This window comes from Magallana gigas, chromosome 3 (genome assembly GCF_963853765.1).
Source record: "Magallana gigas chromosome 3, xbMagGiga1.1, whole genome shotgun sequence".
In the NCBI taxonomy this organism is placed as follows: domain Eukaryota; kingdom Metazoa; phylum Mollusca; class Bivalvia; order Ostreida; family Ostreidae; genus Magallana; species Magallana gigas.
The window spans coordinates 24,341,312-24,353,247 of record NC_088855.1 but is presented as its reverse complement, the minus strand read 5'-3'; positions in this window follow the sequence as shown (position 1 = coordinate 24,353,247).

Sequence of the window (11,936 nt, the reverse complement as noted above, 5' to 3'; positions counted from 1 at the left end):
GTTATGCTAAGTATGTGTATGATAATAAACATTGCAGTAGTTTTCCCGGTTAATTAAGTCATATTTCAATGAAAAAAAATATGTACAAAGCTTCTCTCAAAAACAAACGACACAAAAGGGTACAGCGTAATTTCGCCTTATCTTAAAAATGGCGTTAAGGTGGCTGTGATTGTATTACGACTTTGATATCCTATAAATAAAGGTCATAATGTTTTGGCAAATCAAAAGTAAACCTATGTACATATTTTAACAAATATTTCTGAAGTTTACCTTGTTTACAATTAATGCATAATATGCGGGTTGAATAAAGATGACGAAACCAAACGGTTCTCTTTTCTAAACATTCTCATAATGCTGTTTCATTTTGGGTTTTTTTTTTTGGGGGGGGGGGGGTGTCTGCCAACAAAGAAATTATTTTATTTACTTTGAATATTTCCAACTTTGACAGAAGGCTGATTCTGCTAGTGTAAATTAGATTGTTTGTGTAATTTAGTGTAGTTAAGATAATTTATTTGTAAAGAAAAATATTTGATACTCTAATTATAACAGCGAAAAAAAAAATCGGACCATACAGCTATATAAGCATTAAATCATTATATTTTTTGAAAGACGTGGTCTCATAACCGCAACAGTGTATGCATACAAATTGAGTAACGCGCCATAACGTGTTAGCGCGCGTTATTCAAATTGAATGCACACACCATTGCGTTTATGAGAAGCACATTCTTCGCAAATAATGATTCAATGCTTAATTGTTTTGAATGACAAAAAGAGCCACCTTTAAGGGATTGATAAAACACATTTTCAAACAACATTACTTAATCTAAGGTGATTGTGACATATTCTAAAACAAAATAATACAACTAATCAAATTAATAAAGTTTTATGATAAATTGGCATGAAATATCCTTAACACTGACATTTATAGCTAATGCGATATGGAATAAATTCTATAGAATCTAACGAAGGACAGAAATCGGTTCATCGATGAAAGTGAAAAAATGATTTGTTCAAGTTCCGGTGGAATCTCTTTTAGTGTGGTTCCTGACGGTACTAAGTACTCGGGATAAAACCAGAGTACCAGATTCCCCACACAGAGAAACAATGCAATATGTTTGATTTTCTGAAAGTTATCAACAGTTATTCGTTCTAAAATGAGTAAAAACACAGTTTGTACAAAAAGCTGAAAAATGTAACTAAAACGAAGCAGAGTAAGCTCAAAAAACGCCGATCTCCCTGTCTCGCGATGCCAAGAAAGAACACAGAAACAGTTGTCTCCCATAAAACATATTATGGATAGTACATCATTTTTGAAAACCCATCGTTTGGCTTCATGGTTATGAACTGAATTTTTGATAGGTAAGTATTTCACCCGATGTAATCCTCGATAAGTAGCAACGATTAATGAGGCATTCGGAATCAATGCAGATGATAGCCACCAGATTCTCAAATACTCGATTTCTTCTACCTCAGGAGGGCGTGTCCATTGTGTCAATAAAAGAACCACCAAACCCGGAATAAAGGGAGCAAAAGAACAACACGTAACAATGAGACTCCGTCTGAGAAACCTTTCTCCATTTCTTTGATTTCTATCACAGGGTTGACTTTCTTTCGGTTCGCCTTCATCGGTATCTTTTGATGATATACTTGTCGGCAGTATACTAGCAATCAAGCCTATACAAATGATAAAATATTTGGAATGGATTTGCATTGCGATTTTGTGTACAGGCGAAAGAATATTTGCGTATATTTTAGATTCATAGTAACATGCAGCAAGATCTGAAGTGTTGTTTATCATATCAATGGGAAGATGGCCTTTTGCCATACGTAAGCTAGTAAACATCCATAATATACCATTTGTGAGCATTGCCAATGCTAAAACGTAGTTGACCTTTAGTTTGTTTTGAAATTTGCTATGCGTCAATGTCACTAAAACCAAAGTTTGTATCGAGCAAAAACAGATTTGTGTTATCCGGTTAAAGCAGGCGCTAAAATAATGATGCTCATGGAGTTTTTGGTAGCAAGTGATATCCAAAATGCAATTCAATCCTTGATATAGAAATATTCCAAATGTAAATATAAAAAGAAATCGGTATAAAAGTCTTGCAGCTGGGTCAATCATAGGTAAAGAACAATCCAGATACACTTGTGGTTGTTTTTTGTAACAATGAAGCAAATGGATCCACGCCGCAGTTGAGAGTAAACACAGACACCCACAACTGAATTGAAGAAAGAACCTCTCAAAGGAAATCGGCGATTCATATATTTCCAAAACCGGGAAGAAGAATCCAATCAAACTAGTTACAAATATAAGACAGGAAACACTCCCGTCGGGTTTGTCAGTTACCGATGTCTGCATATTGCCAATAGAAAACAGTGTGAAAAGTATATGTTTAATTTTTGTCATATCGATTGCCATTTGGATGAAATATTAAACACCTGGATGAATTCTTTCGAAAATAGTAGTTCAACAAAATTCTTTTTCTACATTTTATATACATGAATCGGAATCAGGAAGCAAATCAAGGAAGAGTTACTAGGCCAACATATTTATGGAAAATATTTATCACACAAAGGAAATGACTCCGGGAATAGAACAAAAAATGGAATAGGTGTTTTTCGTAATGTCTCTCCAGTGTTACCTACAAATCCTTGTATTTCAAAATATGACTAAAATTGACAAGACATACCAGATATTTAACTTCCGTACTTTTCAAAGTAAATTTTCACTAACAATTTATTCCGAATTTTATGCGGACAAAGGTGGTTTCCTCGCGGGCACAATATTGAAACATTATTTCCCATAACTTTGAATACTTCCATGAAGTGACATTTCTATTTCCCCAATCCAAACATTGACACACCTTTAACAGCTTCACGGAACAATTTCTTAGATATGAGCGGAAATGTATAATTTTAAATGTACATTCCAATGTCAAACTAAACTGTACCTACATATTTGTTTTCAAACAAAATATTTACTGTAAAAAAAACTTGTTCTTTCGTTTAAAATTAATTATTAAATCCACCCTTCATAGTTATATTCAAAACCTAAAGCTATCAGATAACGTCATCGAGAGGAATTAATTTTATTTTTGTTAAACGTTTTTCCTATATATGTTATATATCATATCAATGTTTTTCCATAAAGGATTTAAAAAGCACTGAGAAATTCGCCTCATCAAAGATTCGCCTCCGCTTCAGCCGAGGTTTAGATTCTTAAGTTTAGCAGTGCGAGACATTCGTGCTAACCTTTCGGCCATCCGGACAAGCTAAAAAAAAAAGCTTTCAAATACAGATGCATTTTGATTAATTATATACATGTACAACTTCATAACAATAATCCCATGCATGTTTAATTCCTTAACAATACCTTAAAGGGACTTAGACACGATTTGACTTAAAATTTTCAAATTTTATTTTTCCTTTTACAATGTTTATATTGATAAATATAGAAGTTTATAATATCATTTCAAAACTTGAAAGTCAAATATCAAGTTATAGGCAAGATACGTAGTTCATAATTCTTTGTTTTGTAAACAAAGCTCGAATATTGTCATTTTTTACATATGTGTTGTATTGGCGAAAGTTTCAATCAAATGTAACTTTCTTTTGTTGATAATCGTATTTATGAGATATTGAGTTAGTTTGAATTGTTTTTTACGTGCCATTTGTCCAAGAAATGGTAATTCTCTACATTTCATTTTTTTGTAAACAACTATAAGACTCGAGCTTTGTTTACATAACAATCAATTCTTACCTGTGTATCTCGTTTATAACTTGACTTTAACATTCAATATTGTGGTCAATCATTTAAAATGCACAAGTGAACCAGTTTATACATAAAAAATAAAAATAATCTCAAATCGTGTCCAAGTCCCTTTAAGGTGGTATGGGACACCTGTCGATATTAATGTGGATTAATTAAAAGTAAATTACAATCAAAACACTTTCACCAAAATAATTTTTTTTCTTCAAATTTTGCAATATTTGACCACAAAATATGCTTTAAAACTTTTGGAAAGGTAAAACTTTTAATAAGCTAAAGCGGGATTCAAAGTCATGACTAACAAATTCGTAGTTAACCCTCTAACAGCTGTCTAACACATTGCGCTAAACTATTTAAAAGTATCACTTTTCGGAAAGAAAAAGTTTATTAAATTATGCTTGATTTTATTTTTTATTTCAATCGGCAGTACGTCACAATATGGAGGTGTCGCATACTAACTTAAGACATGTATAATTCCATAAAAATAACCTCATACATTTAAAATTCCATAAACTAAATCCATGCATGTTTAATTCTATAACAATAATCTCATACATGTACAAGTATATTCAAGAAAGAAGTGTCTTTTGAGGGATCGTATTAGTGTAAAAGTTATTTACAAATACATCCTTAAAATTAAACAAAGAATTTAAAAAAAAAGTGAAAGTTATAGATAACCCATTAAAATCTTGACAATTAAAGTTAATTTTCAGATGGACGTCATTCGAATCATATGTCAAAACATTCATCAAATTTTGTATGGCAAAATACATCATTAACCTAAGTACACTCTTACGAAGCAAATAAATCACAGCTGTTCGGGGTTTTTATTTTATGATTTTCTTCCGAATGTTGATGTAGTTTATTGTAAAAGTAAGTTTTACATACATTGCACTTATTCCAAAAGAGTAGGATGAACTACACGATGAATAATTTGAGAAATATTTTGGATAGGGAAGTTTTAACGTAAGACAATACACTGCACGTCAAATAATAAGTACAGACTCATTGACTTCAATTTTTATTTGAAGTTAGTGTATTGATTTTTTCATCTTTTTCATATTTTATCATCTCACTTTTGTTTTTTAATGGGTAGTAAATGTATCAATATGACAATTGGTTGAAATATTGAAATGTCAAGTGAAATGTAAAACGATCTCTTCAAATCTTGTTCAAAGCTGACATTAACATTCAAAATATTACTCTGGTAAAGAATATATACGATAGAAACGAAGGAAAGACAGAACTCGATTCAACGTTGAAAGTGAAAACATAATTTGTTCGACTTCCGGTGGTATCTCTTTAAATCCTCTGTCTCTTGGTACCAAGTATTCGACATGCAACCACAATATCGCATTGCCCACACACAGACACAAGGCAATATTTCTTATTTTTTGGTAGGAATGAAAGGGAGTTCGTTCTAAAATGAGTAAAAACACAGTTTGTAGAAAAACTTGAAAAATATAAGTCAAACGAAGTAATGATAGCCCGAAAACAAACGAATTCGTAAATTCACGATGCCAAGTAAGAATGTTCCAAGAGACGTCTCCAACTGAACAGAAAATAGATATACCATCATTTCTGAAAACCCATCTTTCGGACGCATAGTCCTGTTTCAATGTTATTATATAGAAGTCTCTCACTCGATGCAATCCACAATAGGTAGCGATGATTAACAAAACATTTGGAATTATAGCAAATGTTACCCACCAAACTCTCAAATACTCCACCTCATCGTATTCAGGAGGGCGTGTCCAGTGTTTCAAGATTAAAATTATCAAGCATGGAATAAACATCACAAGAGAAAAGGCTACAACAATTAAGTCTGGGCATCTCTTCCTATTTTGTTGATTTATTTCAGAATGTGTACTTTCCTTTAGTTCGTTTTGATCGGCGTCTTTTGATGTGAAACTTGTTGGTAGTATACTAGCAGTCAAGCCAGTACAGATGATGAAATACTTCAAATGAATCTGCATCGCAATTCTTTTAGAAGGCGAAAGAATATTTTCATATATTTTAGATTCATAGTAACAAGCAATTACATCTAAAGTTCTGTTCGTATTATATATGAACTCTGGTTTTGCAACTCTTAAGCTCGTAAACATCCATAAAATACCATTTGTGAGCAACGCAATGGCCAACACGTAATTTACTTTTAAATTGTTTTGAAATTTGTTTTGAGTCAGTATTACCAAAATAATCGATTGAATTGTGCAAAACAAGGTTTCTAATATTCTGTTTATAGAAGTGCAGAGATAGTGATACTCGTGGAATATTTGGTAGCACGTGATATCCAAGATCGTATTCAATCCATGATAGATGAAAATTCCAAAAGTGAAAATAAGTAGTAAAATGTAAATAATCTTTGCAGTCGGGTCAACAACAGAGGTTAGAGAATCCAAATACGCTTGTGGTTGTTTTCTGTAGCATTGGAGCAAATGTATCCACGCAACACTCGAGAGTAAACATAGACATCCAAAACTTAATTGAAGAATAAAGAACGTTTCAAATGAAAACGGTGATTCGAATATTTCTAATACCGGAAAAAGAAATCCCATCAAACTGGCAACCAATATTATACAGGATACACTGCCGTCTGACTTGACTAATCCATTTGCTGACGACTGCTTATATCCAACAGTGAACAGCGTGAAAAGAACCTTTTTTAGATTTTCCAAAACGCTGGCCATATTGGTATAATATTGTACGTGTAGTGGTATTTTTATCTGAATATTACATGTAGCTTGACAGTATCACCTTAAAAATGCATAGATAAATGTTCATACACGGAAATAGATAAAAATGCGTTACGGAAAAGTCCCTACATGGTAAAATTTCTTAACAGCCAATCACATTTCTTTTAACGCGGTGACTGCCCACCATCAATGAACTCTATCGCTCATCTGAGCTACAATGTCTTTTGACCAAAGTATACATATAATCAATATAATGACATGTTTAGAAAACACAAAAACATTTTGCTTACTTGTCACGTACAAGATTTTCGTGATTCTTTATATTATAACCGTTCTTATGCGTATTTTTTTTAAAAAGATATCTTTACACAAAATAAAGTCCATGTATTTATAAATCTCTGCAGCCTGAATGTTTCGCTTAAAACAACCGATCGTAACTTTTTTGAATTGTATATATTAGTATACAGAAGAAGCAAGGGAGGAGTGATCGGAAATAATATAGCCACTGCTCTTCTGAATTCATGTCAGCTTCAAAAGAGTTGTTGTGACCTTGCTCTAGGGATCTGCTCTAAATCGGCTCAAGGAGAAACATTCGTCCTTTGTGATTTATCACAAACCCATGATTTATCAGGGTAGATTGGATTTTAATTACCTAGATACACGTACCAATCATCAAACTAAGTTTGAATATTTACTTGGAAACATGAATATGGAATATAATATTATTCAGACGATATCAGTATTTGTAATATGGATAACACTGCATGCTATGTGAAAAAAAACCCAAAAATTAAAGAAGATAACATATTTGATTTATTCTCATCTGCTTTATTCCAAATAATTTTGATATATTCATATACGTCCAGAAATACGGAAATTGGTTGGTGTTCATATAATCCCTCTCTTTTTTAATTATATTTAGGTTCAGAGAAGACGGTTGCCTTTGACTGCAAACAAGCATTCTATTGTTTAATTAAGTAGATATTTTCCTGCCTGCATATTCATCATGTCTGTTGATGTAATTATTCAGTACCGAATAGTCATGTCAGTTCAACAGTTGATTAACTGTATCTGTAAATTCATCAAGTTTGAAAAAAAAACCAAAGAATTTATTTTAATTAAACTTTTAAAAGATGTTTTTCAATAGTCTGGTATTGAATAAATTCTATAGAAACGAAGAAATGAAAGAAATCGGTTCATTGACATTAATGAAAATATAACATGTTCAACCTCCGGAGGAATCTCTAGTGCGGTTTCCTCTAGCTAACACGTACTCGTGGTACAACCATAAGATGAGATTCCCCACACAGAGGTACAAAGCAATGTTTTTCAGTTTTCGATATGATGCAGTATCAATTCTTTCTAAAATAAGTAAAAACACAGCCTGTAGGAAGACCTGAAATATGTAACTTAAACAAAGCAATATCAACAAAAAGACACACGTTTTAGTAAGATCAAGAAACAAACGGATAACACACCAGGAGGTGTCTCCCACTAAACAAATAATGAATATGGCATCGTTGTTGAAGATCAATGCATTGGACGCATGATAATGTCTTGAAGAAATATCGTTTAAACGATGTAATCCGCAGTAGACAAAAATGATTAGCAAGACAATTGGAATCATTGCAGAGAGTAGCCTCCAAACTCTTAAGTATTCAGATTCAACGATATCATGTGGGCGTGTCCAATTTGTCAGAAGCAAAACAACCAGACTTGGAATAAATGAAACTAGAAAGCTGAATGTCACGATAATTCTTGAATACATGTTCATTATTCGTTGATTTCTACTACTTGGTGGGGTTTTTATTCGTTTGTCTTCATTAATTTCTGGAGACTGTGTGTGTGTTGGCAGTAAGCTTGCAGTCAAGCCCATGCATATAATGAAATATTTCAAATGAATCTGCAAAGACACTCTGAACAAAGGCGAAATTATGTTTTCGTATATGTTGGATTTATAAAAACACTTAATAGCATCTGAAGTAACATTTTCTCCAACATTGTCTTGTGAATGCTTCACAAATTTAAAGCTGGTAAATATCCATAATGTACCATTTGTGAGAAACGAAATAGCTAAAACGTAGTTAACCTTTAATTTATTTAGAAATCTGCCTCTTGTTAGAAATATTAGAACCACAGTTTGAGTAGTGCAAAACAAAATTTCAAACGTTCTATTAACGGAAGCGAAGATGGAATGGTAATCCAAAAACGTTTTGTAGCACTTCATATCCACGATGACATTTAATCCTTGAAAAACAATTATTTCAAGAGTAAAGATAATCAAAAAATTGTATATAATTCGTGCAGCGGGGTCAACGACACATGTTAAATGGTCGAGATAAATTTCAGATCTTTTTGTGGAGCAATAAACTAAATAAAGCCAAGCTGCAGTAGAGATCAAAAACAGACATCCGAGACTAAAATGAAAAAGAAAAAACGACGGCTTTTCGAATAATTCCAAGAACGGGAAAAGAAATCCAATGGCGCTCGTCACCAGAATAATGCAAGAGACACTTCCGTCGGATCGACCATTTCCTATGGCATCTTCATGTTTCTCCTTACAGCCAACGGCGAATATTGCTAAAAGTAATTTTTTTCTCGATGACTGGAGGCTTGTCATATTACTGTAGTTTTTTTCGTGGCGTTCCTTTTGCATATGGGTAGCAAATCCTTCGCTTGTAACACATACGAAAATTATAAAGAAGCATGTTCAGGAAAATTACATTACGCAATCAACTCACAAGGAACTTACTCACGGAAGTGACCAAGGTGATTGTTAATTAATCAGCAAAATTTTTAAAAGTAACAAAATCTCAAAGCGCTATAAAGGATTTACTTTAACTTTTTTTCGAATTGAAGATATTATATGACCATTAATTCAAAAATAAGGACAATGATTTTTACCTTTTTTTTGGAAAGTGACAAGTAGGAGCACTACAATCAAAAGTCTTACAAAATGAACAGAAGGCAATTTTTTATCACAATAAGTGGAATATTTTGGCATTTTGTGTAAATGACATTATTTAATGTTCATTTGCTTTGGTTTTGTTTTGTTTTTTTGTTGTTTTTTTGTTTTGTTTTTTTTACAAATATGTCATTTTTTTAAAAACTAGTCCTTACTTCTTTATTTACATTTTACAATACAGTTATATATGTTATCACTCAAAAATCATTAATTGACTTTTTCGGAGGATAAATACGGATCGGTATATCTATATACCCCAAAAAGTCAAATTCATTATTGATTTTATAAACATTATCACTCGATTTATTTATGAGTTAGTTGCTGTACGTACAATTAAATTGTTTGCTATTTAACGGGGTTATTTCAGTTACAAATAAAATAATTATGTATATATTTATATGTGAGATTTTTTATCAGATTTAGATTTCCTTACTAATAATGAAGTAAAAATCAATAAGTACACAACTTCCAACATAACATGCAGTTATTATAAGATTATATTATAGAACAACATAGAAAATCAACCTCTAACCAGCTAACTGTTGACTGGAGTTTTAACAAACAATTCTGTTTGTAACCACTGTGCGACAACCCCCCCCCCCACCCCCCCCCCCCCCCCCCCCCGATTATCGATGGTCGGTCTTATCATACAACGCACGGTAATTGATGATTAGTCAGCATGAGACATTTCAATCCGGAAGTAAAGTCATCGCATAACTTCAAATATCTAATCGGATGTGCAAATAAAATAACTTATTATCTAATATGCAACCTACGTCGAAAAACCAAAGTATTCAGTTTGGAATTTAAACATTTTAAGAAAAATTAAGATAAAACTAAAATTAAATGTAGTGCTTGGACACAGTTTGTTACAAGACATGTCTATGTAAGTTTGGTGGGTTTTTCATATCTTCGGTATTCAATTCTAAGTAAAGATACGAATAGTCCTAATAACAATGGATATGTGCAAGTTAAAGTTGACATGAATTCATAAATACTTATTATTACCCTCCAATAACGCCATATTTGTTTTCAATTCCTCGCCACTTGAATGTGTCTCGGAGCATTATTCATGCCTTACCGAATTTAGATATTTTATTCATCCGAACACATTAAATTGAGCGCAGAGATCTATAGAAACTTGTTTTAAAGAAGAAAAAATCAAAAATGCACTGAAAGGTAATAGCCAATGAACGACTTCTCAACAAAAAACAGACTGAAATCCAGGTACACATATTAAAAAAAATTCCTCGATCATTGTCGAACGTTTCCTTTATATCCACTTACATGCCCAAACCATACACTGTAGTAGATCATGCCATAATATTTGTAGATATTGATAAAAATATCAAGACGTTGTTGCTTTAATGGATTTATTATCGTTTATTTACTATGTAAGATGTAATGCCGGAGTCTAGTGCATACGTTATGCAACTAGCATGAACGACGCACGTGTTCGATGTGCGCGCGAAGGAAATAAGCACTATATGTGCAAGATTATTTTGGTTACTTGGCAATTCTTGTTGTCAAGTGAATGTAGCTTCTTTTATTTATATTTTTTCAACATCCCATGTATTACTTCAAAATAAGATTAATGCATTATATTCACATTCAGCGTATATTTCCCCCTATTTGGAAATCTGCGACGTTCGATTTTCTGTATAAACACACTTAGCATTGTCACAGCGCATGGGCACAACTATAAACGCCATTTTGAATATATTTATTAGTGTAAGATTGAATGAAACGTTCAAACTTATACATAATCAATTTGAAAAATAATCGTTAAATCATATCTATTTGTTGAAAAAAAAAAAGATTTTTCTCGACAAAGTTTTTGGCACTATGTTCTAAGTCGCAGAAGAGAACTAAATATAACGTTGATATAGCTGTTCCATCTATGTCGCATATCCCTGATTATATAATGGCTTTAAATCTACGATACACCAATATTTCATATATGGAAACATTAATATAAATATAGCTATAGGCATTGAATTATTAATTTTGGATATAATCGGCCCTATTACACACCAGGGCGTGATGGCAAATTATCAAACCGCGATAACGCGTGATATTCAATTTGTCTGTGCGGCCTGGTTTGTTATAGGACTTATGATATCTAAAGATACATGTAAGCATTAAATGCTTTTAAAAGTAGAATTTGTTTCACATATATTTCTTTGTCATCTTTAGCTACTCGTATTTGATTTGCATGTAAAACTTTGACGATATTTAAACACTATAAAAGAGCGTACCTTGAAAAATTCATGAATGAATACAATCTATAGAAGGACAACACGGGAAAAAATGCATCCCTGAAAGAAAACCACTGAGTACCAAAATATTTGGTGGGGTCATTTAGATGACGGGAGTATTCACTGAAAATCCAAAACAGAAAGTTTCCGAGTGTCAGAAAAATGCTAAGTCCTTTTATAAGAGACGGATCTATTTTCTGAAGTTTCGTGAGATAAATCATAAAGATTGTTTGCAAAAACACTTGTGT